Source organism: Marmota marmota, unplaced genomic scaffold (assembly GCF_001458135.2).
Source record: "Marmota marmota marmota unplaced genomic scaffold, marMar, whole genome shotgun sequence".
NCBI classification, from domain to species: Eukaryota; Metazoa; Chordata; class Mammalia; order Rodentia; family Sciuridae; genus Marmota; species Marmota marmota.
In genome coordinates this window covers 9,568,605-9,583,858 of record NW_026000171.1, presented here as the reverse complement: position 1 = coordinate 9,583,858, position 15,254 = coordinate 9,568,605, and the positions used below count along the sequence as shown (strand labels likewise).

The 15,254-nt window shown below is 39.9% G+C and overlaps 1 protein-coding gene across 1 annotated transcript in view; it reads left to right on the top strand.

Moving 5' to 3' along the window:
* The first annotated feature begins 1,163 nt into the window (after positions 1-1,163).
* Mical3 (microtubule associated monooxygenase, calponin and LIM domain containing 3) overlaps positions 1,164-15,254 on the top strand; it is a 264,490-nt gene continuing 250,399 nt past the window's right edge. The window contains exon 1 of the mRNA XM_048787731.1: positions 1,164-1,416. The gene's annotated coding sequence lies outside the window, so the exon portion shown is untranslated. The remainder of the gene's footprint in view (positions 1,417-15,254) is intronic.

Sequence of the window (15,254 nt, the reverse complement as noted above, 5' to 3'; positions counted from 1 at the left end):
AGAGAAGGGAAATTGCATGGAAATGGAAGGAGACCCTCAGGGTTATACAAAATTTCATACAAGAGGAAGTGAGGGGAAAGGGGAAAATAATACAAGGGGGAGAAATGAATGACAGTAGAGGGGGTAGAGAGAGAAGAAGGGAGGGGAGGGGAGGGGGGATAGTAGAGGATAGGAAAGGCAGCAGAATACAACAGACACTAGTATGGCAATATGTAAATCAATGGATGTGTAACTGATGTGATTCTGCAATTTGTATACTGGGTAAAAATGGGAGTTCATAACCCACTTGAATCAAAGTGTGAAATATGATATATCAAGAACTATGTAATGTTTTGAACAACCAACAATAAAAAATTTAAAAAAAAATTATAGAAAAAAATTGAATGTGTTAAGGATGTATAACATTCATATTCCAAATAAAGCTGTGTCCATCCACATAAAAAAATAAAAATAAAAATAAAAAACTTTGGCTTGGAGCATCAGCATAATTCAGAATTCTACTTTGGAGTTTTAATGTGATCAGATATATTCAGCAACTGATGGTCTATCTGACAAAATAATATGTAATTCATCTATTCAGATTCTGGTGATATTTTAGTTTCTCATTTCTTACAATCTGTATCCAATAAATATAAATTTAAAATTTCAGGGAAGAAAAATACCAATAATAAACTTTTTGTTAACATTTTAAAAAAAAAATCAAGTCCAAGTCATTCCTTCATTGTGAATTTCTTATACCATTGTCATAGGGCACTCTTTTCTTTCAGAGAGGAGGGAGAGTGTGTTTATTCTTGAGGATATGAAACTAGAGATGATGAAAGAAAATAGAAGGAGATGTAGGAAAACAATTTAAACACAGGGTGGAAGATATACAAGGCATTCAACAGCATCTTTTTGACATATAGGCAAAGAGTTGGTTTATGGAAGCCATTAGGCAATCAAAATTAATATTTTACCCTTTAGAGATAACAATTTTTATTTATAAATTGCTCCTTGCTGGAATGAGCTCAAAGCACTTAAAAGATGCTGGCTAATTACCCCACCCAACAAACAATTGCAGCTAGGAAAAGAGAGAGGTAATTATTCCCACTTTACAGTTCAGAAGACTAAGCCACATAAGAGTGGTGCCTTGATCAAAACCAGAGCTGTAAAATAGAAGGCAAGCTTCCTAACAGCACCCCTCCATCTCATTTATACAGGTTTCCTGTTTGCATATGTCCTCCTGAGAAAGGACAACCCACTTGCTGGCCACAGAAGAGCATCAGTCACTCTCTTGGAACTACAGCTCCCAGCAGACACTGAGAGGAGACAAGGCTGTGCCCTTAGTGCCCATTCCAAATTCCCAAATATGGAGAAGGTCTGGGTTTTGGAAGAGGAACAAAATGCTTACACTTGAGAGAGAGAGAGAGAGATGAGGTAAGTTTGGAATATTTAACTCTATCACCTAAATGTCTGCCAGGTCTCTGAAATATAGCAGTCAAATTCATGATCTCTTAATAAATCTTTCTAGAATATCTCACTTTTAAAAATCAAGCAATTAATTCAACCAAATACTGTTTTCTCCAGAATTGTGTGTGTAATGACAGAGCAGTTGCAGTTCTAAAAGATCAGATTCCTTTTTTGTTTTTTGAGCCCGAGCAGCTCAGAGACTGATGGTGGTAGTGATGGGAAAGAAACCAAAGTTTCTGATCCAAAGGATAGCAACCCTGGGACTGGGATGACAAGGGTTACTCTTTTTCTGCCTCAGAGGCTGCTAAGCCTGCCTGGTGGGAAAGGCATGAAAAAAGTATTTCCACCAGTCCCATTCTCATTCTTTCATCAAACATTGATCAAACCACCCCAAGCTAGAGGCACTGGGCTAGAGACTGAGGGGGATGCAAAACCCAGGATAGATATCTGCCCTCAGGAGGCTTACCATGCACGGGGGAGTATAGAAAATAAGACAGATGGAACAGAACTAAGAAAAACACAGACAATGCAAGGCAGTGTATTATGTATGATTTTCATTCACTATTTATTGACTGAGCACCCACCATGTGCTAAGCACTGTTCTAAGCCACTTGGAACACAATGGTGAATACACCAAAAGAGAAAGCTTAGCTTTTCTAGATGTTATTTTCTGTTAGCCCTGATGTCTGGGGGAAAAGTTCTCTAAGCAGAGGGAACAGCCAGCAGGTACAGAGCCTTAAGGTGGAGATGAGCTGAAAGAGGATAAGGGCAAGAGCAGTAGGAAATGAAGCCAGAGAGCTAAGCTAGCATCAAATCACTCAGGGCCTTATAAGAGCAACAGAAGTGGATTTCACTGTATTTGTTGTAATGGGAAGCCATTGTTTTGCCACCATTCCCTCTTCATACCTACAGCTCCAATCATGAAGTTCATTCTGCCATCTACCGGTCCACTCTGCTCTCTCTGAACCTGAGACTTTGAGCAAATTATTCCTTCTTCTTGGAAGATTTTACTGCTTCTGGACTGGCTAACCCTCCAGAGTTCCATTTAATTAAAACCTCTTCCAAGAAGATTTCCATGAACCTCTTTTCACCTCTCTAATGTAGATTAAGTGCTCCCCAGTCTGTGTTCCTGTAGCATCCTGTACTTACCTGAATTGCAGCCCGCTAATCACTAGTTTACTGAAATACATTCCTACTAAATCATTATTAACTCCTTTGGAGTTCAGCTGTGGCAATTTATTTCTGTATTTCCAACTCCTAACCCAGGGAGGCAATCTGTGAATATTCGTTGAATGAATGAATAATCAGAATACTTTGTCCTAATGAGTCACCAGGTCTCTACCCATGAGGTAAAATTAAGAAGGGGCCCGGGTTGTGGCTCAGTGGTAGAGCGCTTGCCTAGCATGCATGAGGCACTAGGTTTGATCCCCAGCACCACATACAAAATAAACAAATAAAATAAAGGTATTGTGTCCACCTATAACTAAAAAATATTTAAAAAAAAAAAAGAAGAAGAAGAAGTAAGGCAGTGGTCTCAATTCTCCAGGCCACCTATAGGTCTTACAAAACATTGACTTCTCCTTTCATGCTCTCAAGTACCACCGCCCCCCATCCTCTACCCCACCTAGTCCTCACCACGTGTCTTGTAACCCTCTGCCCTGAGGCTTCTCACGGTTGTGTCTTTGGCTGAAGGAGCACTAAGTCTCTCTGGATTACCAAAAAGAGTCTGTCCTTTTATGCAGTATCCTAAAGCAGGTCTCTACCTGTGAGGTAAAATTAAGCACCCTTTACAAACTGTTGGATCAGACTCCATCCCCATCTACCCAAGCCCCCATCTGATGTGAGGAGAGAATACAAAACCTGAGAGAGGGTATTGAGGTGAGAAATGAATTAAGTTTGAAAAATAGCATTTGTACCAACAAAGTAGAAAAAAGGAGAATATCAGTATTTAGCTGGAAGACTTGATGGAACTCTGCCCATACTAGGGGTTCTTTCGGGCAGATTCGGGAAATAAAACTAGAAGAAAAGAAATTCACTGCCGACAAGAACCTCCTTGATTCACTCAGTGTTTGATTAGATTTCCACTATAAGGGTTGTCTACTCAAAGTCAGGGTTGGAGTAAGTGTGAGACCACTGAAAGCCATTCCTGCCTTGGAAATCCATACCAAAGGTCAGATGTAGCCTTCCAGACTCAAGTTCCATGGGAGCTATTTGGATCTGCAGTAAATTAACTAGTCCCAGCAGAATGGGAAAGTGCCACTCCTGAAGGAAGCAATTCACTAGATCAGGATGCCTAAGGCTATACTGCAGAGTCCCTTTGCATCCCAGAACAATGGCCTTCAGTGTGCAAGATACTCTGGGTTAAGTGGATAATCTCAGCAGTTCAGAGCCCATCAGCAGAGAGGGCAGGGCTAGGACTCTCAGATAAAACCACTGAGGTTTCTAAACTTCCTGGTGTAGTAACAGCTCCTTCCACCATTTCTAACTTCCAGCTACTATTCACTGGAAGAAGACTATGATCAGGCTTAATATTTACTTTACTTTTGTCATTTTCTTTCTTTCTTTTTTTCTTTTTAATGCTAAGAATTGAACCAAGAGGCTTGCACATGCTAAAAACAAACAAACAATAAACAAAATAAAACATCAACTTCTCCACTTAGTGAGGAAACCAATGTGATAGTAAAAGGATGTTTTATTACTGTTTCCTATTATTACTCTATAGAGGTACAGAGGTACAGCTCTATCACTGAGCTATATCCCCAGATCTTTTTATTAAAACAGGGTTTCACTAAATTGCCCAGGATGGTCTAGAACTTGGGATTCTCCTGCCTGAGACTCCCAAGTAGCTGAGATTACAGACATGTGTCACCACATCCAGCTTTCATTTTCTTTCCTTGAGCCTGGGTCTCACTACATTACCGAGGCTGGTTCTGAACTCCAGGGCTCAAGTGATCCTCCCAGCTCACCCTCCTGAGTTCTGGGACTATAGGTTCGTACCACTGCCACAGTTTAGGATTAATTTTAACAAAATCCTTCGAGGTATTTATTCGTATTGTCATTTGATTGAAGTTTAGAAAGGCAAAGAAATTTGCCTGAGGTTAGCTGTGATTAAATATCAGAGGCATACTTCTGACCCAGAAATGTGATATCATTGCTGCCTATTATACCATGAATAGGCCTCCCTTCATGTCCCTGGGCTCCATGTCCCTGGACTCTTCCCAGAGGAACCAATTCCCTGAGTTAGCTAGTAGAAAGGGAACAGTCTAGTCTAAGCTCCACGCTTTCCTCTCAGAAGTGATATGAAAAGGAGGACTAAACCAGGCGTAGTAGTGCATGCCTGTAATCCCAGCAGTTTGGGATGCTGAGGCAGGAGGATCACGAGTTTAAAGCCAGCCTCAGAAAAAGCGAGGTGCTAAACAACTCAGTGAGACCCTGCCTCTAAAACATATATATATATATATATATATATATATATATACACATACATACACACACACAAAAAAAAAACTAGGGCTGAGGATGTGGCTCAGTTGTTGTGTGCCCCTGAGTTCAATCCCTGGCCCCAAAACAAACAAACAAAAAAAGAGGACCAATTTCACTGTGCCCATCAAATACACAGACATGGCATATACATTTCTATCTCTGAAGAGAAGCATAAGGGAAGCCCAAGGTGTCCTTTCTCTGAGCCAGGGAAGTTCTTCCAGCAAGTAAGAGCTGGAAGGGCTGGGCAGAAGCAGGTTGGAGGGGAGAGTGTAGACCTGAACAGTGTCCTAGAGTAGTGGAGAGTCTTAGGTCTGGGTCAGACCATGCGGGTTCTTTATCCAGTTAGCACAGAACAAGTTACTTACCCCCTCACCCTCACTTCCTTTATCAAGGAAAAGGGGCTGATACAATAGAACAATGAATAATATAAAGTGCCACATAGAGAAATGATTTATATATATAAAGTCTAAGCTTTGAGGCATCCTAGGGTTCTCTGTGATTTTCATTAATTACCCAGTCTCATCAAAATCTTAATAAGATTAGACCCTACTTAGTCATTCACCCTTGAATTCTATACCCCTGACATGAACAACCTTGATCCTATTTTTTCTAAACAAGTCAATTTTCTCATCATTGGAACTTCGCAATCCTCTACAGAAAATACTTGGTCTGATCATTCCTACCTCACATCCTAAGCCAACATTTAAAAAGCATAGACTTTTTCTTGTTCTCATCATACTTTCAACAGTTAGTGCAGTGCAGAGCACAGTAAAAGTTTGATGGATATATGAGTATCTCTCTGGTTTCCCTTCCCACCTCTGCTTACTTTTTCATTGCTATTGAAAATGGTGATCATTCTGACCTCATCCTGTGGGGATGCCACAGAGATTACCTAATTAATGATGATGAAGCTTTCTGGATACTTGGTGTTAATGTTTAACATGAATTAGCCGGAGTTATATGTAAGGACCCAGGGAGACAATGGAGAAACCCTTTGACCTTCTTAGATCATCAGGACACCAGTTGCTACAGTTCTTCTCCCACTGAACACTCACTGAGTGAGAGGCCTGGCCCTTGACCTTCAATACTTCCCAGACTCTTCTCTATTCTCTTGGCAAGTCATGCCTCAGCATCCAGCCTGGAGGCCCAATCCTACTCCCCCGTCTCCCTATATTGCCTTTCCCTCTGGGAGATTCTGGACAGCTGGATCCTTTGGAAGGTCTAGAGGCCACAGTCACCGGCGGCTGAGGTGCCCATCCCCCATCCCCTTTTCATCAGATTGTGGGAATCCATAAATATGAATAGTGGCTTCATATCTGGTGCTTTTCCAAGATAGAAAAATGTTCCCTGGCAATGAATAAATAGAAGCAAAAGACCCATGGCAGTTGGAAAACATTGGAAAAAAACAGCAAATCCATGAATTATCCTGTTTGTACCAGAAACAGGTATAAATGTTTGGTCCTTTACTTAATAAATTGTGCTGAAATTATAGGCCATTCACGAAGACAAATGCATGAAGCTGTTTTTGTCCCTCCTTTTTTGTTAAAGACTGGTACTACTCCATGCTAAGTTTTGCTATCATCCTGGGTGACTTCAACATCCAAACAGACCAATTATTTACAAGCTAGGGACACAATCCATTAGTGTGTCATGAGATTGATTTAGAGGATTGTAACCAGTTTTTGGTTTTGTTTTGCAGTGTTAGAGATTGAACCCAGGGCCTCGTGCATGTGAACATGTGAGGAGGCAAGTGCTCTACCACTGAGCAACACTCCTGGCCCCTAGTATTCTTTTAAAGAAATGGAATAGAAATATTAAAGTGCTTCACCTTTAGGAAGGGTGGTTTGGGATAAAACATTTATTTTAATGACATATATAAGATCAAATACTGATAACATTATTTCAAAAACATAACATATTCATGTGTAACAGGTCATGTTATAAACTACATTTCTTATTGTGGGCCATAATCAAAAGTTTAAAAGGGATAAAAGTATATTCAATGAAATATCATGTGACTTTAAAAAGACGTGAAATTCTGATACTAAAATATGAATGAAACTTGGAGACATTGTGCTAAGTGAAATAAGCCAATCACAAAAGGAAAAATGTTTCATGCTATCTAGAATAGTCAAATTCATAAAGACAAAAATTTCTGTCAGGGGCTGTTTGGGGACTGCCATCAGTGGGAGCTGAGGCAAAATAGGGAATTACTATTTAATGGGGACAGATTTTCAGTTTTGCAAGAGTCAAGAGTCCAAGGAATGTGATAAAGGTAACACAATAACATGAATGTACTTAATGCCACTTAAAACTCTTTTTGCAGGGAGGAGGTACCAGGAATTGAACCCAGGGCACTTAATCACTGAGCCACATCTCCAGCCCTTTTTTATATTTTATTTAGAGGCAGGGTCTTACTGACTTGCTTAGGGTCTCGCTAACTTGCTGAGACTGGCTTTGAACTTGTGATTCTCCTGCCTCAATCTTCTGAGATGCTGGGATTATAGGCATGCACCACTGCGTCTGGCTCACTTAAAACTTTTTAACATTGATTAATGAACCCAATATGTTTAACAGTTGTTCAGATGGTAAGCATTATGTGTAATTTACCACAGTTTAAAAAAAAAACAACATAGGAGAATCCTCCCATGGCCTTGATCTCAAAGTGACTTTCATCTCCACTGGCATCCAGCCTACATTCTCAAGGTCATATCATGGTCCTGGTCATCAGGAGAAACTGTTTGGTTTCCCATCCTATGATCTCAGTCTCTTATCTGTCCAGCTGTCTCACTCTTCTCATTCCCAATGCCTCTGCTTCATTGCAGCATTTAAGCTCTTGACCAACTTACCCTCTCCTGGTCAGTTCACCTTCACATCTTCCTGAATTGTGACTACTGGTATTTGTGACATAGGCTTGCTCTCTACAATTCCCCCTCTAAATTTCTTTAGGAGAGACATTTCCAAGATTTCAATCCATCACTTCAACCTCTGAACAAGGAAGATAACTTGATGATGATACAGCTTTTGGTTATTATACCTCCATTCTTCCTTCCTGCATAGATAATGCGTAATATTTAACTTGCAGTTCTTGCAGCACATAAAGAATTTACTTAGGGGGCAGGCTGGGGTTGTAGCTCAGTGGTAGAGTACTTGCTTAGAATGTGTGAGGCACTGGGTTCAATTCTTATCACTGTGTATTAATCAGTTAATTAATTAATTAACTAAAGGTTCATTGACAACTAAAAAATATTTTTTAAAAAATTACTTGGCTTCTGAATCTTTGCATCCATTGCTCCCTTTGCCCAAAGTCCTCCCCATCTTATTCCTTCTTCACCTGGCTAACTCCTACTACTCCAGACTGGTTGGCTATCACTTCATCTAGGAAGTTTCCCTTTAAAATTGTATTTGGGGCCCTCAAATGAGATCCTCCAGCACCTTATGCCTATTCAGATCAGAGCACTTATCCAACTTCACTATAATCTCCTGTTTACTTCTCCATCTGCCTTGACTAGACAGTCATCTGCCTTCCCAAAACCAGGTACTCTGTCTGATTCATCATTGCATCCCTGAGCCGATGACAATGCCTACCACCTAGCAAATACTCTCTGAGTGATGAATAGGTGAATGGACAGGAGGATGTTCAAATGGATGGATTTCACAGAATTTGAAATTCAAATTTGGGAATCAGACCCATCAACACTTTCATCTGGAAATACCTTTCTTTGATCCAAGCTAACAGGATGGTTTGTCAAAAGTAACAATTGTTCCTATATTCACATAGCACTCAACAGTTTATAGACTACTGCCATATTTGTTATCTTTCTTGACATTCTTCATGACCGTGGAAGTAAGCAAAAAAGCCACTATTATCACTGCTTTATAAATGAGGAAACTATGGTTTGTCCAAGATCAGTTAGTAAACGGTAGAGCTGTAACCAGTGTTCATATCCTCCTTCCACTGACTCTACCATACTACATTTAACTGGTGGGAATGAAAATAATCAGAATAATTAATCCTAAAATCAAAACCTTTCAAAGGTTTTTATATGTATAGTATATGCAAATATATATGTACATACATATATATGTGTATATATATACATATGTATTTAATATTTATATTTCCTGGCTTTTCTAGGGTGCTACTGAGGTCCTGGTAAATAGGTATTTAGTGAATTTAACTAGATCCACTGCAGCAAAACTATTCTTGATTTGCCTTTCTTTTTTCACATTTTCCAGAAAAAGAAACAAAACTAAGTATCCTAAAGGATCAATGTCTAATAACATACTGGGATATCTTCTTACATTTACTCTTCATCTCTAAAGTTGCAAATCAAGCCCAGTTTCTTTTTTTATTTGGTTTTCAGTAGAGAGAAATAAGTAAAGCATGAATATTATTTATATCCCATCTACATCCAAAAAGGCAGAAAAAGGAAAGTGTTTATTACTGTTCCCCATATAAATAATTTCTTCCTTCTGCCCTCTCCAGTCCAAGTTAAGCATTCTAATTGCATTTTGCATAAGATCGACTTTGCAAGCTTTCAGTCATTTTATTTGTTCATATATGGACTGTATCCAATTGTTTCCAATCTCCCTTTTTTTTAACCTTTAAAACCAAAGCTGGACATGGGTCACAGTAAGATTCTGGTTAAAGCCAAGAATAGTGAGAAGATGACATCATGGACCTTGAGACTTGCCCATGAACTCATTTTAGTGCATCCCAAGCACATGAAAATCCATAGGGCATGTCCACAGAGCTAGAGAGCCCTGAGGCTCATGAGGACTACACACAGAAAAGTGTTCAAAATGCTCTTCTTCTTCCTAAACATGCATCACTTCAGTTTCTATCAGGATCAATTAAGAACTAATAATAGTCTTTTGCAAAGATGAAGCCAGATAAATCCTAAAGCTCTGATTTCATGGAAACCAAGAAGGCCCATGTCTATGTAATCACATGCCTGACTTTTCCAGAATTGTCCTAAATTTGAATATTCTTCTCTGGTTTGCCATAAACCATCAAACCATCCTAGGAATTTAAGCTACACCTCAATGAAACTCCCCCCCACCCCCGCCACACATCTAAAATCAATTTTAAAACCTTTGTCAGACACTATGTCCACATTTTGGATTTACATACATTCAGTGAATCCAGGTTTTTCAACCTGCAACATCAGCTTCTGATGGCTATAACCTACAATTCCACAGCTAGAGCCTTACTCCTTCTTATTTTAAGGAATTGTCAGACCTGTTAGTGGGCAGATAGCCCTTAAACTATTTTCAGACATTTACAACTTAGTGGGAATATTTTTAGATTCTTTGCTAAAAGCAAAGTTGTGATCACGAGAGAAAAGAGCATGATGTGGCCATCTAGGGAAGGAACAAGACAGTTTGTCCCCAATTTTGACATTGTCACCCCCTTAAAGAGTGTTTTTTTACATCTTCCTGATCATCAGATCCCCCTCACATGAAATTTTATCTGTTTGTGTGCTAGATGTATTTCAGTGCTCTGTATATTAAATATAGTATGTTTTTCATTCCCCCTAGAATCAATTTTCCTGTGTTGTCAATTGAGACTTCCATGATCCAAAAGTACATTATATTTAAAAAGCTGAGAGACACCATGGCCAACTCCTTGAAATGACATGGTGCCTCTTTCTGATTGGCCATAGTACCTTTTTCTATATCCTTGACAGTCATTCCCAGACTGTAGGAGCAGAATTTAGCCTACATACAATCCTTCCTCAGTTATCAGGGTCCCATTGTTTTTACCCTTATAGTACCTGGGATCAGGGGCACCAGAGTGAGATAATGTTGCTAGCCAAACAGATTCCTAATCAAGTTCTTTATGTTAGTCTCATTTGTGATGATGTGGAAATATGGGCAGGGTTTAACACCCTAGAAGGTAGTCAGGGATGAGTCCAGGAGTCTGCACTTTCTACCCTGTGATGGATCAAGGAAGGACCTGGTATCAGGAAACATGTAACTGGCAAAAGGGGGAAAGAACTACCAAATTCCATCCTCACTGGGAGACTATGGGACACTGCTAAGAAAAATCATTGCAAATTGCTCAGCTGGAGTCAAGGCTGTCTTTCTTTCTTTATATATATATAATAGTAGTTACTGCCTTGGTAACTGGAAGTTACAAACTATTTGACTTGAAAAAAAGCCCCACAGATGAAAGCTAAAAGAGGAAAAACAGAAGAATTGGAAATCCAACATAACTAAAAGCAACAGACTAAAAAGCTGCTCCCCTCTAGATGAAGAGAAGGTAAACAAGATAATGCCAGCTAGGGTTGTCCAAGGAAACACAAAAGAGTTCTATAAAAATAACCAGAAAAAAAAATATTTGTCTTAGCTGATGAGATCACCACACATAGCTCATGATAGGAATCTTTTGTTGCTCCCTTAATTGAAGCTTGGAAAGAAGCAGAAATGAGAACAGAGATCAGACTATGACCGACGACGTTCCAATGAGCCAGTCCACGTTTAATTAAATGCAGCTGAAGTCATTAAGACTTGATATCATCAACTTGGACTGTGGCCTGTGTTCTCATTGACATGCTGGCCCCCACCCTTCCCACTTACCCTCTGCCCCAACTTACCCTCTAGCCGGTGGCTTGCCCACATGAGAAATGGTGAGGAAAATAGGAAAAGAGACAGATGGCCATAGGCTAGACACAGGCCTAAGGAAGGGGGAAGGCTGAACAAGACCCCAGTCTTCACTTCCCAGGGACTTTCTTTTTCTCTAAAAGATATTTGCCATATACAACAGGAATAGGAAGGCTACTAGAGACCTCCACAAATATTCAGTGCCGGCTAAGTGCCAAGTAAAGTTCTAATCATTAGTAGTAGACAAGAGCTTACAATCAAGCTGGAAATATGGGATTTGGTGGGTAGCTGGAGATAGTCAACGTAAAGAAGTAATATGAGATGATTTCACATACTGATAATTACCACAGAGAACATAAAATGCAGAAGAGCAGTAATTTGGGGGTTCTTTTAGCTCTTGAGGTTAGGAAAGTCCTGTCTGAGCAGGTGTCATTAAAGTAGCCACTTGGTGAGGAGGGAAGAATGTTAAAGAAGAGGGAATATCATGGGAAGACAATGAGTCAGAAAAAAGCCTGGCATATTCAGGGGACAATAAGAAAGCCTATAAGACAGTACCAAGTGAACCAAGGAGAAGAGGATGAACTACAAAAGTAGGAAGGGCCAGTTATATAGAATCTTGTAGGCCATAAAAATAGATTTGGATTCCCTTGGATTCTTTTAGGGAAAGAATGCCTTGATGCAGAATCTGCTTTAGAAGGATCACTCAGGCTACTTTATAGAGGATCAATCCACCAAAGGGGACCAAAAATGGAGATAGGAAAACCAGTTCAGAACACTGGCCTAAGAGAATGGTGGCTTAGATCTGGGTGGAAGAAGAAGAGGCACATAGTGGGCCATCATGGAATGAATTTTGAAAGTAAAATGAAGAGGATTTAAGGATGGATCTCTTGTGAGATGTAAAAAAGTAGAGAATTAATAATGAATTCCTGAGCAACAGGGTAAATAGTCCCCCTTTATCTACTGTTTTGCCTTCTATAATTCTAGTTACCTGTGGTCAGAAATTAAAAATGGAAATTTCTAGAAATAAACAATTTGTAGATTGTTTTTGTTTTGTTTTTTGATTTTTTTCTGTAGTTTTTTTTTGTTTTTTTTTTTTTTTTGGTACTAGGGATTGAACCTAGGGTCCCTTAACCACTGAACCACATCCCCAGCCCCTTTTTATTCTTTACTTTTGAAAGGCCAAGGTTGTTCGTCGGAGATTAAAACACACACACAGATAGCAGTGACAAAGATGAAGCACTTTACTGCAAGCTGGTTCTAGCTTATATAGAAAGTGAGAGTCAGTTATCTTAAACCAGGAAGCTCCAGGGGCCAATCATAGTAAAGGTCAGGTTATCACCTACTGTGCACGCACATCCACCCTGCATAAGATTCATGGGGGGCACAAGCTGTCCACGATCACAGAAGACAGGAGGACCAATTAGAAAATCTTCAAAACAACTTGTTATCCGCCCACTGGCAACTTGCCTGCCGCCATGTTGCATTAGGGGCTCCTTATCTGAAAGGCCCAGGGAGTTCTAGCTGCCCAATGGCAATTTGCCCACCGCCATGTTTGAAAGGCCCGGGGAGTTCTCAGGGAGACTCCTAACAACTTTGATCCAGGGTCTCACTAAGTCCTTAGGGCTTCACTAAGTTGCTGAGGTTGATGTCAAACTTGTGATTATCCTGCCTCAGCCTCCTGAGTTGCTGGGATTATAGGCATGTGCTACCATGCCCAGCCCCACAATTCATAGGCTTTAAATTGCATACCACTCTGAATAACATGATACACTCTCACATCATCCTACTCTACCCCACCCAGGACATGAATCATCCCTTTGTCCCGCATGATTCTGTTGTACTCTATGTTCATACAGCATAGGAGAAAATATACTATAGATGGTCCCCAACTTACCACGCTTTAATTTGTGCAAAAGTGATGGGTATCCAGGAGAAACTATACTTTACGTTTTAAATTTTTACCTTTTCCTGATAAGCAATCTGATCCTCTCATGAGATGCTGGGTGGCGGCAGCGAGCTGCAATTCCCAGTGAGGCCCATGATCATGAGGCTCAACAACAGACACTATAGTGCACTATGCTGTGAGGCTGTGGTGTTTGGTATGTTAGGTGCATTAAAAACATTTCAACTTACTATTTTTTCAACTTAGAATGGGTTTATCAAGACACAACCACACCATAAGTAGAGGAGCATCTGTATATATAGGGTCTGGTACTGTCTGCAATTTCAGGTATTCACTAAGGGTTTGGCACACATGTCTCATGGATAAGGGAGAACTACTGCAATAAGATGGAGAAGGCTAGGAAATGAAAGGGTTTGGAGTGGTTGGAATCAGGTATCTTGCTTTAGACATGCCAAGTTTGAGAAGTCTATTGAACACCAAGAGAGAATAGCAACTAGGACCTGGATATGAGTCTGACACTCAGGTCAGCAGATAATTAAATGTGAGAGTCATTGGCATATCTTTGGTACCCAAAGCCACAGGATTGGATGAAATCAATGAAAAGAGAGTAGATAAAAAATAGAAGTGGTAGAAAGACTGAAGACACTCAGAGACCTGGAAGAGAAGGAGTAAACAAAGGAGACAAATGCAATAATGTGAAGAGAGGAAAATCGTGAAGTTACTTCTATGTCACCCAAAAAGTTTCAAATGAGAGAAATGATTATCTGTGTCAAGTCCTGCTGAAGGGCAAATAAGTCCACATGGGATGATTAACCATTGGCTATGGTCAGATGTAGGTTGGCAGTGACCCATTAGAGGGAACTGCCAGAGACACTAGCCAAGTGGAATAAGACGAAGAGAGAAAGATAAAGAAATGTAGGCAGTGAATACTAATTTTGAGGAGTATTCCTATGAAAAGGAGAAGTGAAAGGGGATAATGGCAGGAGAGGAACATGTAGTCACCTGAGTTCTTCGACAGTTGGCAACTAGGCCACTTGGGCTGTTCCCCACCCAACCAAGTATACCAATAATTAGCTCCATGACCTTGGGCAAATTATTTAACTTCATGCTTTAGTTTCATCATCATTAAAATATAATAGCACCTACTACTACAGGATTGATGTGAAGATTAAATGAGTTCATTTGTTAGAAAAGTCCCTGGTCAGAGTAAGCAATACAATATAAGTTTTTGATATTATTATTATTTAATAAATATTTAATAAATAATAATAATATTTGATATTATTATTTTGATATTATTTACTTTCTCTCCTCCTCCTTCTCCTAATCCTCCTTTGAAGTAAAACTCTGGATGAGGGGCTGGGGATGTGGCTCAGCAGAAGATCGCTTGCCTAGCACATGTGAGGCCCTGGGTTCAATCCTGAGCACCACATAAAAATAAATAAATAAATAAAATAAGGGTATGTGTCCAACTACAACTAAAAAATAAATATTTTTAAAAAAACCCTCTGGATGAACAAGGGCAGGAAAGACAGAGTTCAAGTAGAAAGTGGTCATCAGACAGGAATAGAGCTATTTCTATTGAAACTGAAGGAGGCCCAACCACATGGCACAGATGGACTTGGACTTGCGGAGATGTGTGGTGGGAAGAGGAGATAATTCTGCTCTGATCATACAAATTTCCTCCATGAGATATGAGTCAAGGTTATTATCTGACATGAAGGACAGACACTGGGTGCTGGAGATTTTAAATGAGCATTCGGAGTGTGAGAATAGAGGGACTAGGAAGGTAGAGTCTGGCAGGTGGGAG